The sequence below is a fragment of the Hipposideros armiger genome, unplaced genomic scaffold, assembly GCF_001890085.2.
Source record: "Hipposideros armiger isolate ML-2016 unplaced genomic scaffold, ASM189008v1 scaffold_304, whole genome shotgun sequence".
Lineage (NCBI taxonomy): Eukaryota > Metazoa > Chordata > Mammalia > Chiroptera > Hipposideridae > Hipposideros > Hipposideros armiger.
Genome location: NW_017731654.1, coordinates 1295221 through 1316990, shown reverse-complemented (window position 1 = coordinate 1316990; position 21770 = coordinate 1295221). Strand labels below are relative to the sequence as shown.

At 38.2% G+C, this 21770-nt stretch overlaps 1 protein-coding gene and 1 pseudogene across 3 annotated transcripts in view; one reads left to right on the top strand and one right to left on the bottom strand.

Annotated features, from left to right (window-relative positions):
- The window catches only part of UBE2G1 (ubiquitin conjugating enzyme E2 G1), a 125381-nt gene that overhangs the window by 80043 nt on the left and 23568 nt on the right, over window positions 1-21770 (bottom strand). The window lies entirely within an intron of this gene.
- LOC109391906 (40S ribosomal protein SA pseudogene) lies at window positions 10947-11861 on the top strand (annotated as a pseudogene).

Genomic DNA, 21770 nt, shown 5'->3' with positions numbered 1-21770 from the left:
AAAAAAAAAAAAGAACCTATTCCCTAAACAGCTAAAATTAAAGTGCAGGGTCTTTTACTTTTTTATAAGTCACAATGACAGTCTCACTCTCATTAACCACAATTTACACACATTGACAATTTTTGCTATGTCTTTCAGCGCTGAATGGAGATCAAAACGGCACACTGTTAATCCCCTTCCTTTCAGAATAAAACAGAGCAAATTGGCATTCAGGTGAAATTCATATAGCAGGTCGCTTTTTGTGGCATACAAGGATAACAGAGCCTTTGTCAGTCATGATGTCAATGAATTTTTTTCTAGTCTACATTACAATTTACTGAGGAAAAAATATCCATAGATTTTTCAATGATTAATAGAAAAAGTCATCAAACACTTCTCCCTCATACACAAAAGCACACATGGCAAAAACAGATTTCTACTGTATACAAAAGAAGCTTATCCAACTGCAAAAAGAAATGTCTTTTACCCTATAAATGAATAACGGCTTTTCTGTATTTCATGCCATTAAGAACAGCATGACTCGGTAAAACAATTTTACTAATTACTTGTTTTGTGTTCTTGGAGAATAAATTTTGATGTTAACTGCTCTGCAACTGGTTTTACCCATCTCTTCAAAACCAATGTTGGTTTTACCTATTTTTACAAGAAGTAAAGACGTTTTTAAAAAGAGAGAAATAAACAAGACAAGTTGAAAGGGCAGCTTGCAGACATAAATAAAATTGAACGAAGTACCAAAGCCACTAGCAAAATACAAACTACACTGTATAAAAGAAATAGGCCTGATACTAACAAAAACAAGTTTATGAAATAAAAGATAATCTTGAGAAAATTACAGAGAATACAGCATAAAACAAAGGAAACATTTAGAAAAATAAAATGAAAGAAGGAAATGAAGATGAACAATCATAAAATTGACATTCCTTGATGAAATAAAAATAAAAATGAAGGCATATTAAAAGATAAAGAAAATATTCCTGAGTTGCAGATTGAAATAGCTTACCATGTAACAGGAAAATGTAATAGAGAATTACACCAAGACCGAGATATATCCTGATGAAGTTACTGAACTTCAAGGATAAAGAAAGAATTCTACCAATACCCAGGCAGAAGTAGGTCACCTACAAACAGGAAAAAAAAGTCAGGCTTGCCCCAGACTTCTCTAGAGTAACCCTAGGTGCCAGAAGATAATGGAATAGTGTCTACTGGGTATTAAGGGGAAGGTAATGTAGCTGAAAACTCTATAACCAACCAGCCAAAATATCATTCCACTAGTCAAAGCCACTGACAGACATTTTTAAAAATACAAGAACCCTGATAATAGAGTATTCAAACAACCACTCCTCAAACAGAAAAATCTATGTGGTAAACATAACAGATTTAAATATTTTAAAGCCACATCTTTATAATAGTCACAGAACTATAAAATAACCACATTTCATCTATTCTAAGATGCACTTTTATTTCATATTTTAGTATCTGAAATCAGCATGCATATTACAATTGATGGTATGTCATAGTTTCTTTGACAGTGCTTAACCACAAAACTGGTTGTCAAAATGAGGCATCTTATAATCAATGGTACCTTAGACATAATGAAATACAATACGTAAGTTCCAAAATTAGAGAAGGAAGAGCAAATAACAGAAAATAAACCACGTCGTTTAAATAAGAAAAGAAGAAAACCAAGCAAAAGGCAATGAAAAAAAAAGAATATTACAGAAGCGAAACCAAACATACAAATTAATGTAAATGATTAAAAGCATCTCAAATTGGGCCCAAAAGACTAACCTTTATCCAGCTACATGGGTTCTACATGAGACAGACCTAAAACAAAGACTTTCAGAAGTTAAAAATAAAAGGTTAGACAAAAGTATACCACGCAAGTATAAACACTCTTTTAAAACCAGTTGGATTCAAAGTACAAGAACACTAAAGGTGGCCAAAAAAAAATAAATTTCACTTTTTATAATGATCATTACAATCTATAAAGAAGATATAACATTTATAAAACTATATACACCAAAACCTACAAATACATATCTGGAGCCAAAATTTTTTTTAAAACTGGGCAGAAATAAAAATAGAAGGTAATCACCATTTCAGTCCTGAAAGATCAAACAGGCAAAATGATAAAATGGCTAAACATATGAAGAGATAAAATCAAATCCCTGTGGATCAGTTATAAAAACTGATCATCTATTTAAGCCATACTACCTCAAAATTTAAGAAAGTAGAAATAGTAGAGACTACAATCTGACAATGAACCAATTAAACTACTCCACTTAGTAAAAAAAACTTGACCATTTATGTACTACCTCTCCCTAAACTACTCCAAAATTGAAAATCAAAATTATTACAGACTATCTAGTAAATAACAATTATAATAACTACCTATATAAAAACATTTAGTACACAAATAAAGCTATACTCAGAGGAAGATCCACAGCCTAAATACTACCACTAGATCAAGAATTAAAATTAAATTTATTAAGCATCCGGGCAGATGGCTGGCTCGGTTAATTAGAGCGCAGTGCTCACAACACCAGGGTTGCCGGTTCGATTCCCACATGGGCCAGTGAGCTGCACCCTCCACAACTAGATTGAAGACAACTTGACTTGGAGCTGATAGGTCCGGGAATAACAGTGTTCCCCAACAAAATTTAAAAAAATAAATGTATTAAGCATTCGATTCAAGGTTAGAAAATAAACTTCTAAAAATCAGAATAAAGCAATTTAAGAAATTCATAAGTTATGCAATTAGAAAACAGAAGCTAATAGATTTCATTCTAAAACCTATGAGTTGCATTTTGAAGAAAAGGAAAAACACCAAACAGATAAACAATTAGCTGGACTGAAAAAACAATTACATAAAATTAGGAAATAGAAAAATTAGGAAAAAGAAGGAGTAAAATGACGCAGAGGAAACCAAAATAAGTATGAAATAAGTTTCTAGTAAACTTTAAGCTACTAAATTTTAAAATGCAGATTAAAGGGATGGTTTTCTAGGAAAACACGAATTGTCAAATGAAATCAAGTAGACTAGCAAACCTCCAAAGCACTGAAAGAATAACTTGTCAAAAAGTTATGTTCCCAACCACTTCAAACAACAGTCCCAGGCATTTTCACAGTAAGTTCAAAAGGTAACACATAGGTAATTTCAAAAGGTAATTCCTTTATTAAACTTTATTAAGCCATATCCAGAAAAGAAAGTCTCCTATATTTCATGAAGCCAATTGTGCGTAGACAGAACAGAGAATACTGTTGACAAAAGTTCTAAATAATAGTAGCAAACACTATTGTATTATATTTACTATATTCCAGACACTGATCTAGACAGGCAAGGTATATAACATCAACTCATTTACTCTCAAAACAATCGGACGAGCTGGAGGGTCAAAATATTTAACAGCAGGTGTATAACAGACACCAATCCATCAGAAGGATACCAGAGCTAGGACATGTTGGAGCATGGTCCTAAAGGCCTTCTCTTTGTACCACATTTTACCCCTTCAGAGGCTAGATCACAAAGAGGAATGTCACAGCCAAGGAAAAGGACAAGTAATGTAACAACCTGTACATCACAACATTAGTGCTAGCTCCTACTGACTGATTACCACGCTTAGCCTATGAGCTGAGAACTACTTAATCTCCACATCCCAGTTGAGGAAGCAGACCCAGAGAAGTTAGGTAACAAGGAAGGACACTGCGGCTTGAATTTAACACAATGAGGCTCCAGAAATTAGGTACTTAACCTCTATGCTATATGACCTTTCTAAAATAAAAAATTAGTGAATATCATCCAACAATAAATTTAAAAGGTGTCCCTCTTCAAAAATTCAAGAGAGGCTCAATCTTTTGAGCTAACATATTAAAGTTGAAGGAGAAAGGGCATTCATTTTTATTGTTGAAAATTTTTCAAACTGCAATATACATTCCTGATACTAAAAGGAAAGAGGGGGCAGCCGGGTGGCTCAGTTGGTTAGGGCGCATGCTCGGAGCAACAGGGTTGCCGGTTCATTCCCACATGGGCCAGTGAACTGCGCTCCCCACAACTATTAGATTGAGGGACTTTTTGTTTGTTTCGTTTTTTTAGCTGAGCCATCCTGCCACCTGTTGGCAGCTCAGCAGCAGCTCAGCTCGGGCCAGGAATCGAACCAGCGATCCTGTTGCTCAAAGCTCGCACTCTTGAGCAAGCTCTTAACCAACTAGATTGAAAATGGCAACTGGACTTGGAGCTGAGCTGCACCCTCCACAACTAAGATTGAAGGACAACAACTTGACTTGGAGCTGCTGGGTCCAGGAAAAAACACATTGCTCCCCAATAAAGTTTAAAAAAAATAATTAAAAAAAAGGAAAGAGAATTCCAATAAAATAGAGGTGGATACAGTACAAATACTTTTTAAGAAAGACACACTAGAGCATGTACATTAAACTATATATGTGTGAATATTTATTAAAGATTTTATACACACACATAATAAATTAAGCTAGTAAGGTGAAAACTAGAAGTATTCCCATTGAAGTCAGGTAACAGGATAAAACAAGGATGACTGCCATGACAACTCTTATGGAAGATAGGAAATAAAGATCAACAATCATAAAACTGATGATCCTTGAAAGAAAAATAAAAACGAAAGAATGTAACCATTTAATAAACAATTAATAATCAAATAAGAATAAATATTTAATAGTATTTTAGAACAATCAGGCAATGTACTCAGGTTAAAAAATATTTAAAGAATAGATATGAATTATTGCATAACTAGGAAAGCTAACAAAACCAAATGAAAAACTAGAAGGATCCAATTACAAAATTAAATCAACAGCTTTCTTACACATAAATACTAACTATTCAAAAAATACAGTAGGTAACATTAAAACAAGTATTCAAAAATAAAACTGCTTAAAAAATTGACTTAAAACATACACAGAAAAATATTTTAAGTTTTATTTTTAAAAAGTACATCTACTGTACCATTTCAACTTTAAGTATTCGGGGACAAATTTTTTCTAGCTGCTGAAAAGTATATTCTAACTACTATTTTATTCTAACCACATCTTCAAATAATCCCATCTGTCATCCAGTAAGGCTGAGTTGCAGTTTCTGTTTCAAAGAGTGATCCTATTAAAATAAAGAGTCAGATCATGTCTCTTTTCTGCTGAAAGCCCTCCTTGGCTCTCCACTTCACTTAGAGTGAGAGCCAAGTCCTTATAATGGCCCACAAGACCCAACAGGACCTGGCACCATCTTCCCCTTTAGCTGTCTGCCCTCATGTACATTTCTCCCCACTGCTCACTACTTTAAGCTTCCCATACTGATCAACAAGTCTAACATCCCATTAAGTTCCAGAGAGTGAAAACATAGAAAACAGAAAAGCGCGTGCAGAACTCCAAGACACACATTTATAATAGGGCATTCAAAATGCCTAAGACATTAATGGAAAGGCTCATACTAACACATATCAAAATAAAATTTCAGAACACCAAATCTCAAAAGCTTCAAGACAAAAAAACAGTTGACCTTTTTTGTTGTTGTTGTTTTTAATCAAAATCTCAAAATTAGTATTGGACTTCCCAAGTGAGACGGGACAAAGGCAGCTGTTTGTTATAAGCCCTTTAGAATTGACTTTTTAAATCTATGTGCTCGTAATTGGTAAAAATAAGATGTATAAATGAAAAACTTAGTAAAATTACAGTAATTAACATAGTACAGTCTGGCCTAAGAATAGAATTAGAGATCTAGAGAACAGAAATGAACCAAATACATAATGGAAATCTCATATACAATAAATTTGATAGCATTTCAAATGGGGATGGGGGTGAGAAATGGATTAGTCAAAAATGGTATGTTAAGGGGATCAGCTGAGTGGTGCGTTGGTTAAGAGTTGGCTTGGGACGCCAGCTCTGAGCAGCAGGGCCCGGGTTCGGATCCCACATGAGGACCAGTGACACTGCCCTCTACAGTTAAGATAGTGAACAACAGCTAGACCTGGAGCTGGGCTGCCATGAGTCGCCAGCGATGGCGGCATAGGCTGCAGTAGAGCTGCAGTGGGCTGCCATAAGCTACCATGAGCAGCCGGCAGCCAGCGTGAGCAGCTGGCAGCCGGTGTGAGCTGCCAAGAGTCATCGTGAGCGACCGTCCAGTGGCCAGCGACCCATCTGCCTCACACGGGAAGAGCGCAATGATAACACCAACATGGGCCAGTGAAGCGACGTAATCCACAACTAGACTGAGAACAAAAGGACAGCAACTCATCTGTTCCCCTTCCCGGAATCCCCAACACTGCTCCCCTACCCCAATTCCCCAATAAAATCTTTGGGGGAAAAAAAATGATATGTTAGGACAACTATGGTATTTTGCCTTGTATGATGTGCTCCCATGTATAATGCACACCCACGTTTCTGGCCCAAACCTTCACAGAAAAAAATCTTTTAATTTTTTAATTTAAAATTGTACTTGTTTACATTTAGGTACTTGTTTTTTTGTATTATAAAGGAATATTAGCATTTATTTTTTAACATATTATGGTACAAGAAATTTTACGTAATGATTACAAAACACAAGAAGAGGTACAAGAAATTTTATGTACCAGTAACAAATTTACGATATTCATGCATCATAGAATGAATATCTTGAAGGCCAAGAACTCGCCGGCGTTGCAAGTTCATGGTAAGTTCAACAAAACTGATTATCGTATTCCAGGGTATTATTTTGCATACAGATATGGTTATTGATTTCTAGAGTTACACTTTTAACTCATAAGCATAAATAAAAGAATTAAAAACATTTATATAGATACAAAATTAGTACTACCCATGTATAATGCGCATCCTTATTTTTCCCCTCACAAATTTGAGCAAGAAAGTATGCATTATATACTGCAAAATATGATAGGTAGTACATTAGAGAAAAATAAAGTCAATCTCTACCTAATTCTTGTAACAAAAAATAGTCCATATGGATGAAAAATTTAAATGTAGGGAAAAAAACCATAAAAGTACAAAAAGAAAATATGGAGGATGGGGTGGGAACATTTTTATAATCTTGGTTTAGCAAGAGTCTTAAATAAGATTAAAAACACCTGGAAGCCACAAATGAAATGACTGAACCTTAACCATACAAAAATTTTAAATTTCTCAAAGGTTTAAAAGGGGGAGGAGGAGGCACCCAAAGACAAACTGAGGGTAAAACATTTGCATGTATGACTGAGTTAATCCCTAAGTAAAGACCACTGACAAATCAATGAGATTAAATCTAACATCTGTACACAGAAATACAAATGTCTAATATATTCATGAACCATTTAATCTATTTTTTTTTAATTGGGGAATTGGGGGATGGGAACTGCGCTGGGGAACTGGGGCAAGGGGAACAGACAAGTTGCTATCCTTTTGTTCTTCAGTCTAGTTGTGGAGGTCGTTGCTTCACTGGCCCAAGTTGGCACCATCATTGCGCTCTTCTCAGGCGAGGCAGATCAGTCGCCGGCTTCTGGAGGCTGCTCACAGTGGCTCTTGGCCGCTTGCTACACATCGTAGCCCATGGCAACCCGCTGCAGCCTAGCCGACTCCAGCGACTCATGGCAGCCCAGCTTCAGGTTGAGCTGTTGTTCAGCATCTTAGCTGTAGAGGGCAGTGTCACTGGCCCTCATATGTGGGAGCCGAACGGGGGCCCTCTGGTGTCCCAAGCCAGTTCTTAACCAATGCGCCACTCGGCCAGCACACCACTTAATTTCTTTTAATGCACACACTTTTAAAGTTTTAAAATTTTTAATTATAGTCACATACAGTATTCATAAATATTTCTACATATTCATGCCTCTTAAAAATACTTGCTCCTCTTTTACAGTTTCCTATTTCTTGTACTTTCTGGAAGATTTCTTCATTTTATCTTCTATGAGATCCTTTCCTTTTTTATAGAATTCTGTTCCTGTTTACAAACTTAATCTTCATTATCATCTTAATTTTTCTTTCTTTTTTAAATGTTTCCTTTTCCTTGTCTGGGGTATATTTCCTCCTTATTGTTTTGTATCTCTTCATTTCTTTCATATGAGGAAGCTTTCTTTTCCTTATCTGATAAAACCTGATTGTCCATATTTAAGAGTGGAGGACTAAAAAGGGGACTAGAAACTGAGTATGTGAGTAGGACTAGAGGATTGATAGCTTCATTCACTGTAAGATGGTCTGGCTTGTGTTTGAGTGAAAGAGTATTTCAGTGTCGTTTTAATTTGTGCTTCTATGAGTGAAGTCTAGCATCTTTAATATTTTTCAAAGTCATCTGTAATTTTCCCTAAATAGACTGTACATGGCCTTGTCCATTGTTCTACTGGTTCTTGTGCTCATTTATTTTTAAGAAATTTTATTGCAGAAAAATTTGACTTTGCCTGTCTTGTTGCAATTTTTAATAAAATTAATTTTAATTTTAAAAACTAGTAACAGCAAATTGTTCACAGTATTACCTGTGCTTATAGCGTTTTTCTTCATTTCTATATTCCTATGCTTTTCAAGCATATTCTCTTTCATAATAAAAAAAGTAATATCTTGATATGGTTGATTACCATAGCTTATATTTGCTTCACCCTCTTACCCTCTTCCGTTTCCTACCCACCTCACCCACAAATTCCAAAGGAGTCACTGGGGGGGAAAAAAGGAAAAAATTGCTCTGAGAAATTTATTTGGATTTAATTTTAACCTGAACTATTTATACCATGTACAAACACGTTTTTTTCCTACCTAATAATGCATGCTGTTACCTGAAACATCCTCACCAACATTTCTATCTTCCATTTTCAAGGGCCATCTCACAATGCTATTTCCTCCACGAAGCCTTTTTCACTGAAGGTAGTCTCCTCCTCTTATGAAAACCTATAGCATCATAAATTTTTTTAAAAAAAAGATTTTATTGGGGGGCCGGCCGAGTGGCACAATGGTTAAGAACTGACTTGGGACGCCAGAGGGCCCCGGTTCGGATCCCACATATGAAGGCCAGTGACACTGCCCTCCACAGCTAAGATGCTGAACAGCTCAACCTGGAGCTGGGTTGCCGTGAGTTGCCGGCGACGGCATAGGCTGCAGCCCCTGTGGCAGTGGGTTGCCATGGGCTAACATGTGTGGCCAGCAGCCAGCGTGAGCAGTCAGCAGCCGCAGTGAGTGGCCGTCCAGAGGCCGGCGACTGATCTGCCTCGGCCGGGAAGAGCGCAATGATGGTGCCAACTTGGGCCAGTGAAGCAACGACCTCCACAACTAGACTGAAGAACAAAACGACAGCAACTTGTCTTTTCCCCTGCCCCCAATTCCCCAGCACTGTTCCCATCCCCCCAATTCCCCAATAAAAATCTTTTAATAAAAAAAAATAAAATAAAAATAAAGATTTTATTGGGGAGTTGGGGGAGGGGAACAGTGTTGGGGAATTGGGGAAGGGGACCAGCCAAGTTGTTCTTTAATCTTAGTTGTAGAGGGCCCCAATTGCCAGCTGGCTGCCCGCCAGCAGCTCATGGCCTCTAAGCTCAAGGTGCTGTGTTCAATCTTAGCTGCAGATGGGTGTAGCCACTAACCCATGCAGGAATCTAACCCGGCAACCTTGTTGTTAAGAGCGCACGCTCTATCCACTGAGCCATCCGCGGGGCAGCTCAGCTCAAAGTGCCGAGTTCAGTCTTAGTTGTGGGTGGGCATAGCCCACCATCGAACAGGCAATCTTGTTGTTACACCAGATGAGCCATCCTGCCACCTGTTTGCAGCTCAGCAACAGCTCAGCTCAGGCGCAGCATCACTGGCCCATGTGGGAATCGAACCAGCAGCCCTGTTGCTCAGAGCTTGCGCTCTTAAGCCAACTCTTAACCAACTGAGCCACTTGGCCAGCCCAGCATCATAATTTTTATCTTTGTTATATTACTTCCCTTACTTTGATGTACTTCGTAGACTACAGGATCCATTTCTAAACATTTATTTTATATCTCAGAATACTGTTTTCAAATGTTGAATACTCAACAAATGAGGGGTGCTAGAAAGCATACTTTTATGAAAATAATTTAGGTCCAAAGGTATTTCAAACAACCCATTCAGAACCTAGGATTCCATATCAACAAGCTCTGATTCTTCATCAGAGAAACCCTGTCTCTAACAGAAACTCGGGGCTCTCTGGTAAGACTTCTCCATAGCTCCCTTTTTCACCTTTCATCCTCATCACCCTAAAATGATGCTGATGTACTTACAGATTTCAAATATTCTCCATCCCATTTTCAAAATATGAATATACCTAAAACCAGTGAGAGGCTTAACAGATTTCTAAAGCATCTCCAGGTTCCAACTCTCCCTCTAATATTCCTACATTAACTGTCCCAGCTTTACAACTGGCCCTAAAACTGCAATTGCAATTTATATAAATACATCAGGGGTGCCAAAAAATGTATACAAGTGGACACTTTGGTCAACGTTGCTCAAGCAGTAGTTCACCGTAATCAGAAGTGTCTGGACACTGATGGTAACCACTTTGAGTACCTCTTGTAATTGCAGAAATCAAACGTGACTTGTATTCATCTTTTGTTCTCAGTATATATTATTACAATTTTAATAGTTTTCCTTTCTTAAAATGTGTATATATATTTTTTGGCACCCTCTGTATATGGATTTCTCTGCTACTCCTATTCTAACCAAAGTATAAAAAGAATGATATTTTCTATCAGACGATGTTACAATTTTGCTAAAGAAACTTGTCCTCATATTAAAGAAAACCAAACACCTTCAAACCATAGTACATAAAATTACAATGTTTCTGATTAGAACTTTGAAAATCTTATCTTTCTAGGATGTCCTTTAAGTTGATATGCTGTGTGAGTAGCACTTCTGGTGGCATCTTTGTAAAGAAATTATTGCATGCTTTCCATGCTACCGAGAGAGGGACCCACTTGGCATTGTTCTCAGTCCCCAAGTAACTTAAAGGGAAACTTTCAATGTCTGGAGCCCTTGATGTCCTGCAAACGAAGGAGGATGTCCTCAAATTCCGCTACAGGAATCAACTTAGGTGGCACCAACCTTGACTTCCAAATGGAAAAGCACATCTAACAAAGGGAAAAGTGATGGCATCTACATCATAAATCTGAAGAGAACCTGCGAGAAGCTTCTGCTGGCAGCCCGTGCTATAGTTGCCATTGAAAGCCCGGCTAATGTCATTGTCATATCATCCAGGAACACCTGCCAGTGAGCTGAGCTCACTAGCCAGATTTAGGCAGCCTTCCAGGAGCCAAAGCTTCTGGTGGTTACCGGTCCTAGGGCTGACCACCAGCCTCTCACAGAGGTGTGTTATGTTAACCCGCCGACCACTGCTTTGTGTAACACAGACTCTCCTCTGCGCTATGTGGACATTGCCATCCCTTGCAACAAGGGAGCTCACTCCGTGGATCTGATGTGGATACTGGCCCAGAAGCTCTGTGCATGCATGGCATCATCTCTCGCGAGCACCTGTAGGAGGTCATGTTTGACCTCTACTTCTACAGAGACCCTAAAGGGACTGAAAAGGAGGAGCAGGCCGCTGCTGAAGAGGCTGTGACCAAGGAGGAATTTCAGGGTGAATGGACGGCTCCAGCTCCCGAGTTCCCTGCTGCTCAGCCTGAGGTTGCAGGCCCATCTGAAGGCGTGCAGGGGCCCTTTGTGCTCATTCAGCAGTTTCCTACTGAAGACTGGAGCACTCAGCTGCCACTGAGGACTGGTCGGCAGCCCCCACTGCTCAGGCCACTGAATGGGTAAGACAACCACTAAGTGGTCCTAAGCTGTTCTTCCACAAACTGAAACAAAATGGAAATAAGGCTGATGGAAAATAGTTCCTACAAGTTCAAAAAGAAAAAAAGAAATGATGGCATAACCAGAAATTACTGACTGATCATCTGACTGACTCAAGTGAAAAGCCAATTATTTCCAGAGTATTACACACACAAGTGATTTAAGGAAACTGGTCATGTAAATAACATTGTAACTTTATAAATAAATATCACAACCATAACTATTTCATACACCAAATCGTTTAAGTTACCTCTGCAAGTGATGATAATAGTCAACAATTACTCAGCACTTACTATGTTCTATCATCATCTCTGTACAAGTATTAACCATTTAATACTCACAAATTAACTCTTATGAGTTAAGTATTAAAATTTTCCACACTGCGCAAGTCCATCCTCTTCCCTGAATCTCTGCCCATATACTTATTACTCCACCTTCTCTCCTGTTACTTTGGATGAACTGCCCATGCTCCTAGCTAAGGCTTCAAACTGGGCAGTAATTAGATCCCATGTCACTCCCACACACACACACACTCTCAATGACATTGCTCCAGAAATTCCTATCCTCTCCTGTGTCATCAATTCTTTCCTCTCTACTGAATTCAATCCCATCAACAAACATGCTCTCATTTCTCCAACCTTTATAAAAAACAAAAATGAAGCCCCACACTCATTCCAGTTACTGTCCCATTTCTCTTCTCCCCTTTTACAGCACAACTTTTTAAGAGTCGTCTGCATTCCTGTCTCCAATTCCTCCCCTCCCATTCTCTCAAGCTCATGCTAATCTGGCTTTTGCCCCCACCACTGCACTGATGTCCTTTTCAAAGTCATCATTCACCTCTAGTGGTCATTCACCAGTCCTTATCTTACCTTATTTTATCTTACAGGACAAAGCTGATCTCCCTTTCTCCTTGAAACTTCACTTGGCTTACAGGCTATCATATTCTGGTCTCTACTTACCTTCTTGACACTCCTCCTCATACCCCTTTCCTAGTTTTTGGTAATTTTTCTGACTTCTTCTTAATGCTGGTGTGCCCCAAGACTTAGTCCTTAATTCTCTTTTACTGACCCATCCAGACTCATGGCTTATATATATAACCGATATACTAACAATTTCCTAGTTTATGTCTCTAAGCCAAACCTCTTCAAACCTTATATATAATTCTTGATTATACATAAGCTGTCTGTATGATTTCTCTATTTCAATGTCTAATAGGCAATTCAAAATTAGTATATTCAAAACTGAGCCCCTGGTGATCTCCTCCTCATCCTGCAGTCTTTTCCATCTCAGTTAATGCCAATTCCATCCTTTCAGTTGCTCAGGCCAAAAACCTTGAAGGCATCCTAATCTCTCTCGCACGCACCACTACCCCAAAAATCTGGTCCTCAGTAAATCCTGACAACTCTATTTAGAAAATATATCCAAGAATTCAACCATTTGTCATCTCCACTGCCACCATCCTTGCCCAAGCCAATATCATATCTCAGCTGACTTATTGCTACATCTTATAAATAATATATTTATTCTGCCTTATCTTCCTGCAGTCTATATTCTCAGCATCACAAACCAAGAGTGATCCTATTAAAATGTAAATCAGAGCATGTCACGCCTATGCTGGAAAATATCTAATGGCTTGTCTCACTCAGAGTGAAAGCTCAAGTCCTTACCTGTAAGGACCACTGTCACCCCCATCTTGCTGTCCCACAGACAAACCAGGCCCCTCCTCCCACCTCAGAGCCTTTGTACTTGTTACTTCCTCTGCCTGGAAAGCTTTTCCCCCAGATGTCAATGTTCCACCTCCAACTTTTCATTCCCTTTCCCCACTTTATTTTCTCTCCAGGGCACTTATCACTATCTAACACCACACTTTAAACTTAATTATCTAGTTTATTATCTGTCTTCACACAGTAAACATAAACTCTGTGCCAGCACAATTTTTATGTTCTGTTCTTTAAAGTGTCTAAGCACTACTATGCTTAGAAAGTAGGCACTCAAGTGTTTGTTAAGGCTGTAGAATTAAACTTGATATGTCAGCACTTTTAGTTGAAAGTACTATGTAAGATAATTTTCACATGATTCTATCATTTAAAAGCTATAAAACTTTAAAATAAGGCCAAGCCCTCTTTTCTTATATAAGAGGATGAGAGATTACACTACACTCTTCTTCAAACCTTTTTTCCAGAAGGGAAAAAACATATATTACTGGTAAATTTCTCTTCAGTTGCAACAGATATAAACTCAGGAGACTAAAGCTCTGGGGATGTCTCTGAAAAAAAAAATAGCAATGATATTAGCCAAATGAAAAAATTGAGGCAAACAAATACACTGGTACTCTACCAGGTTTCTAAAACAGCACTAAATCCTTCATTTACTGAAGGCAGAGCCAAAGTTATCCTCAATAGTAAAGCAAGTTAATATGACAAATAAATAGTAAAAGAAGAAAACAAGCAATAAAGTTATTGGTATTAACACTGAGCATGCAACAACATAACAGTTTATACCTCAAAGAATCTATAACTGAGAAGCTCAACCAATAATATGAAAAGAGGTTCTCAATATAGCTTGCCCTAGTACTGAAGCAAATGTCAAAGTAACAGGAATGGGTCTCAGAAGTTATTTTAAGCCCATCATCAAAAAAAAAAATTTAGCCCAACCACAAGGCACATGAACTAGAAAGCTGACAAAACAAAAAACTCTAATAACTACAGAGAACCACAAATATCCCAAAATATAAATTTCTTTCAAATCTCATTTTTATCTTAAAGATTAAGGCAAAATGTTCATTTTTAACTCTATAATATATATCTGTGTTCAATTCAATATTCACGGTTTTTCTTGAATTTTAAGGTAAATTTATAGTTCTAGGGTGTTTTTACCATGTTTTATACTACAGCTTTGGCTACACCCTGGTAAAATGTGTACCATTTGATAAGCATGAATTGATGACAAACTAGAGTAACCCTACATTTGGGAAAATGAGAAATGAATTTAAGTTTCAAGGATAATTCAAATTATAAATAGCATCACCAAAAAGTTCTACTGGTCTTAGACAGCTCCAGAAAAAATTTAACAATTGAGAAAACTCGTTTACCTCATAAAGACTGAATTTTATGCAGTTCAGGTTAAGACCAAACCATCAACATGTATGACCTTTTTAAAAACTTACCAAACTTTCAGCAGAAAAGTAAAATGACATACCATGGGAGGAGCTGGGGGTGGTAGACGGGAGTAAAAGAAGTCAAATACATGGTGATAAAAGAACTAACTTTGGGTGGTGAACACACAATGCAATAGATAGATGATGTATTATAGAATTGGACACTTGAAACCTATATAATTTTACCAATCAATGTCACCCAAAAAAAATTTAGTTAAAAAGTAATCTACCATGTACCTATCATCCAGGTTCAATTATCCACATGGCCCATCTTGTTTGTATATCCCCAACCATACCCCCTCAACCTAGATTTTAAAGTAAATTCCAGGTGTCATACTTATGTCAATATTTTAGTATAAGTTCTAAAATATAACCAAAATATTATCACATCCTAAGAAAAATTAACAATAATTCGTTAATATTAGATAGCCAACGTTCAATTTTTCTCTTTTGCTTCATAAGACTATTTTTAGAACTAGTTGGTTAGAATCAGGATCCATCCAAAAAAGATCCCCACATTATATTTGGTTAATATGTCTCTTTTAGGGCCGGCCGAGTGGCGCATTCGTTAAAAGCTGGCTTGGGACGCCAGCTCTGAGCAGCAGGGCCCTGGTTCGGATCCCACATGAGGGCCAGTGACACTGCCCTCTTACAGCTAAGATGAACAATAGCTCGACCTGGAGCTGGGCTGCCGTGAGTCGCCGGCGACTGCATAGGCTGCAGCCCCTGCTGCAGTGGGCTGCCATAAGCTACCGTGTGCGGCTGGCAGCTGGTGTGAGCTGCCAAGAGCCACAGTGAGCGGCCATCCAGTGGCCAGTGACCAATCTGCCTCACCCGGGAAGAGTGCAATGATAATACCAACATGGGCCCAGTGAAGCAACGTCCTCCACAACTAGACTGTAGAACAAAACGACAGCAACTTGTCTGTTCCTCTCCCCCAATTCCCCAATAAAATCTTTAAAAAAAAAAAGTCTCTTTTAATTTATAGATTTCCTGAGCCTTTTCTTGTCACTTATTGTTGAAGAAACCAAGATGCGTAGCCTACAGAATTTCTGTCTAGATTTTACTGCTTGTACCCCCAATGGTGTCTCTGAGCATGTTCTTCTGTGCCTTGTATCTGCTATAAATTGGCAGATCTAGAGGCTTGATCACATTCAGGTTTGAATTTTTTGCAAGAAAATTCCATAGGTGGTACCACTGCATCACATCAAGAGGCACACATCTGGTTTGTCCCTCTTTTTATGATCTGTGAACTCCAGTGCAGTCATTTATTAGCTTTAGTAGTTGTTAGTGATTATTGATCGCCTAGATCTATTTCATTATAGGTTGCATAATGGGGATATTCTAATTCTTTTGTTTCTTCATTTGTTATCTGGAATACTATTATAAAGAAAAACTTCTCTTTATCAACTATTTGGTTATCCAGGAAAGTCTTGAGAGATGAGTGCTTGCTTCTTTGCCCTCAGAATAAGTTGGTTCCACAGCACCTTCCAAAGGTGACCACTAAGATGTTTTGTTATTATTACTGTTGTAATTTTAGTATTATGAAGTCATGGATTTTAACACAGTTGATGTGTTTTAATCCATAATTATTACTCTTGTTATCCACCCAAATTGTCTCGGTGAGCAATTTGTCCGATGGGAAACCTGCCCAGTGATCTCTGATACCTTCCTTGCTTTCTCATACAACAAGATGTTCTGAACATTTCCAGTCCCAGACGAATGGGCCATTTCGCCATAGAGCTCTGGTTCCTTTTAGTAGGAAAAAGTTATAAATATGTTCTCACACCCTGTGGCCCATTCTCCTGAAATCTCCTATCTATTCTTTTTCTCTTAATTACTCCAGTATCAACAGTATACCTGTCTGTACAACTAATAGACAAAGAAAGTTCTATAGACTACCTGCCCGAGTCTAATAAGTCTACCTTGCCAGAGATTAAGGGGGGAAAAACTGGCAGTGGAGAACAGGCAAAACTGAGAGGAAAAAAAAATGCCATAACTTAAAAAAAAAAAAAAAATCTAGGTAAAACAAAGGACTGAGCATAACAATTTCAAAGAATAAACTATGAATATACAGAAAAACCATAATTGAAAAAGTAAAAGTGATTAGAGCGAAGGTATAGAAAAATACTGAATAAGTATTTTACCTGCCTTTAGGAATTTCCTACAATTCAAAATTCAAACAAATTTTGCTTTATTATATGCATCATGTGCTCAAGAAATAAAAGATCAAAGTTTAACTTGAAAACATAATTATCTGAAAATTTTAAATCAGCTTTGCAAAATAAATTGGTTCATAATTAAAGTTTCTCATGATGTCATGTTAGGCCAGAGACCCAAAAAGAACAAGTAGAATGATAGCACCAGAGGGGTAGTCAGAAATACAAGCTCCAGCCTTATAACAAACAATGTTCATTACTTTTTTTGAAGGGAAAAAAAAGTGTCATGAGGTCTTCTCTGCAATGTTTAGCAAAGGTAATATTCTATCAAATAATCTTTTCAACCCAAGCCCCAAGCAGATTCTAACGCACTAAAAAGTATAAATATTGCTCAATTTGAATTTTAAATATTACTGTTTCACTTTCATTTTATAATTAAGATGTAGATAAAATCTGATTTGCACAGCATTCTTTTAATTCAACAGACCTGGTTTATTTCCAACTACTTCTAAGTATTCCATATGTATTACTTTCATTGATCTCTTAAAGAGCTAAAAAATTAAACATAGAAAATAAAGCTTCAACAATAATACAAAAAATTACTTCTAACAAGTATTTATCAGGCATACAACCAGTCACTGAATTTATTATTGAATTATCTTTAGTTATAGTACCAAAAGACACTTGGTATAGCATTGCTTTTACTTGAAAAAATCTCACTCAATAAACGTTACCAACTTACTAAGACTTGTTTACTCTTCTAATAGTCCACTTTACACAATTCTCATCTTACAGAAGAAGATCTCTTGTTGATCTTCAGAGAATGAAATCAGAGACAGGTTCGGTATGAGGACCCACGAGTAAAAATAGAACAGATTCCAGAGACTCAAATTGTGAAGGCGGAGGAAGAACACAGCAAGCCTTATTTAAAAAAACAACCTATGGCTCTATTCAAAACCATAAAATGAGTATTTGCCATAATTTGAATACACAAAATGTTAAATAATTCAAGACTGTACTTTTCAAACTAGTTTTATATATTAGGGTTACTAATAGGATGTTAATATTTGCTATTGATAGTTCAACAATATAGTATACAAAATTGCTATACAACTTACAACTTATTCTCTTTATAAAAATGACTATCCTTAAAATACAAAAATATCATTTACTGCCATTAATGTCAAGACCAATTTTAACTCTTATCTTAGGTATATTTTCTACCTACTTAAAGAAGGCTTTACATGTAGATCATTCTTTATACTAATCCAGTGGACATCAAATATTAATGCTAGTCAACCGTAAGTATGAACATTATATCCGGACCTAACCTGAAATAACCCTAAATACACCGATTAGATGGACCATAAACTCAAATAGTTTTACGGTCCTTCAAAGTAGGTAAGATGCTGCAGTCTCATCTACACAACTTATACTTTCAACAGGAGTCAACAAAGGAGGAGTAGAGAAAAGGAATCAAGATGCTTGAGGAAAAGGTACTAATGAGGAAGCAAATACAATTATAAAAATTCAAGAATAGGAGGCTGGCCGAGTGGCTCAGTTGGCTAAGAGTGTGAGTTCTGAGCAACAGGGTCGCCAGTTCGATTCCCACATGGGCCAGTGAGCTGCGCCCAAGCTGAGCTGCCGCTGAGCTGCCAACAAGTGGCAAGATGGCTCAGCTGGTGAGAGTGCGTGCTCTTAACAAGATTGCCGGTTCAACTCCCGCATTGGATGGTGAGCTATGCCCACCAGCAACTAAGATTGAACACGGCACCTTGAGCTGAGGGGCCATGAGCTGCCAACGGGCAGCTGAATGGCGACTGGACTTGGAGCTGAGCTAGCTACGCCCTCCACAAATAAGACTGAAGGACAACTTGGCTGTTCCCCCTCCCCAACACTGTTCCCCTTCCCCAATTCCCCAATAAAATCTTTAAAAAAAATTCAAGAAAAAACAGCTTAGTTCCTCTAATATAATCTGCCAGCCATTCTCTTTCTAACATCACTTAACAGAGACTTAAATTTAGCAGTGACGTGAACAAAGCTGTCCATTAAACATATATTTACTTGAGTGCCTGCCTATCTATCTATCTAGCTATCTATATATATATATATCAAGTAGTGTGTCATGTCCTGGCAATACACTGTAATAGTCACTAGTAGTTGTCAAATAGCTCTGGTTCTCCCCTCTTGCAGGCATACAAGTCAGACTATATTTCTTGACCCCCGCTGTGTTTGGGAGACATCATGTGACTAGAGTTGGCCAATGACTTTTAAGTGGAAGTGCCTCCATTCACTTCTGGCTAGAGCACTTAAATATTGGTTAAACAGAGCCTCCAGAAAAACAATGTCCCTCTCTGGCAAAGTTTGAGATGGCTGCACTAGTACTGTGTAACCTCAATGACCAGAAATCTCTGCTAGCCTGAGCCAATGAGAAATAAACCTTTGTGTTTTAAGCCACTGAGATTTTAGGGTTGCGTGTGTGTTTTTTTGTTTTTAATATTTTTATTGGGGAATTGGGGGGATGGGAACAATGCTGGGGAATTAATTGGGGGAAGGGGAACAGACAAGTTGCTGTCCCTTTGCTCTTCAATCTAGTTGTGGAGGACGTTGCTTCACTGGCCCAAGTTGGCACCATCATTGCGCTCTTCCCAGGCGAGGCAGATCAGTCACTGGCTTCTGGACGGCCGCTCACAGCGGCTCCTGGCCGCTCACGCTGGCTGCTGGCTACATACAGTAGCCCATGGCAACCCACTGCCACAGGGGCTGCAGCCTACGCCATCACTGGCGACTCAAGGCAACCCAGCTCCAGGTTGAGCTGTTGTTCGGCATCTTAGCTGTGGTGGGCAGTGTCACTGGCCCTCATATGTGGGATCTGAACCGGGGCCCTCTGGGGTCCCAAGCCAGTTCTTAACCATCGCGCCACTCAGCCAGCCCGGGTTGTGTGTTTTTAACCACAGCATAATCTAGTCTATTCTGACTTACACAAAAGGTGATCAATCTAGGCCTTTTTTCTCACAAGCTACCTATCGCCAAGCTAGGTCTGCCTGACTTCATGCTGGCAAAGGTTTTTTGTTTGTTTTAATACAAATAATATTATCTATTATTTTAGCTATTTTTCTGCCCAGCTATGGAAAACTTTCTAAATCCTGATTTTTATCAACTAACTAATGGTTCTTCAACTCCTACAAACTTAGTGCATATACAAATGTCTTCATCCAAGTGATTATTTTTTGGAATTGAATCAATCAAGTTCAGGAGCCCCAATGCAAACCAGCAGAATGCCCATTCTAGTTAACATGAACCAATCAAACACCACTATGGTTATAACTGTTCAACTATACAAGCATCCAGTCTTCCACACGGCTACCATGAACCATTCTGTCAAGCGTCCTAACAGAATTACTACAAAGGATTATACCTGATTGAGGAGGAAGGAGAGAAGGAAGAGAAAGGAGATTAAGGAACAGGATACTTATAGTAGATTGACCAGTTAGTATCTGACAAAAGGGCAAGGGCAAACACGCACATAAAAGTCATAGCCAAGTAGAAAATGATAAATGACTCAAGAATAAAGAAAAGTTCACTAAAAATATGCCAGGCCCCACTCTAGACATACCAGGTGTGACCACAAAATAAGGTGAATGTTTACATAAAAAAGAAAATGTATTACAGTAAAAGATACATTGCCATTAATCCCCCTCAAAATACTCCCCCTCTCTTTGAACACACTTTTCCCATCGTTCTTGCCACTTTCTGAAGTAGTTCTGGAAGTCCTCTTTTGTGAGTGTCTTTAACTGCACTGTCGTGACTGCCTCGATGTCCTGAATCGATTACCTTTCGTGGTCATTTTGACTTTGGGGATGAGCCAGAAGTCGCGTGGTGCGAGATCCAGTGAAGAAGGTGGATGAGGACACACTGTAATGTTTTTATTTGACAGAAACTTCCATACCAGAAGCGATGTGTGACACTGAGCCCTTCCATTGTGATCACAAAATACGGTGAATGCTGCTGCTGAGTGCCATCCAACAGAAAGGCAGGGATCTTCAATACAGGAAGCAGCATGTCGAATCTTAGTAACAGTGTGTGGTAAGTTTCAACCTTTTTGGTGCAGTCAGTCGGGTATGAGCTATGGTTGAGAGAAGGTGTGTTTTAAAGCGTGCCATAAATCATCTTCCATCATGTCACACATCACTTCTGGTACAGCAATTTCTGTCGAATAGAAACATTACAGTGTGTCTTCATCCACCTTATTCACCAATGCCAACAACCCTGAACAATTACTTTACAAGTGATAGGGTGTAGGAGAAGTCTAAGTAGCCAAAACTTTTGAACTGGTCCTTTACCTTAAAGGATGAGTTTATTTTACTAAGCAGAGATGGGGAAAAAATACATAACAGGAGAGGAAAATTTTTTTTCCAAAGGGGAAATTCCTAAACATAGAGGGTTTGTTTTAAAATATCCTAACTTGCCCCCAAGTATGAAGTGCTTTACACAGACAGGTAAAATAGAAAGTAATGTAAATTAGAAATAGATGAGAAAAAAACATTAAGTGGAATCAGCAATATAGATAATATAAAAATACATTTAGGGCCAGCCGAGTGGCACGATGGTTAAGAACTGACTTGGGACCCCAGAGGGCCCCGGTTCGGATCCCACATATGAGGGCCAGTGACGCTGCCCTC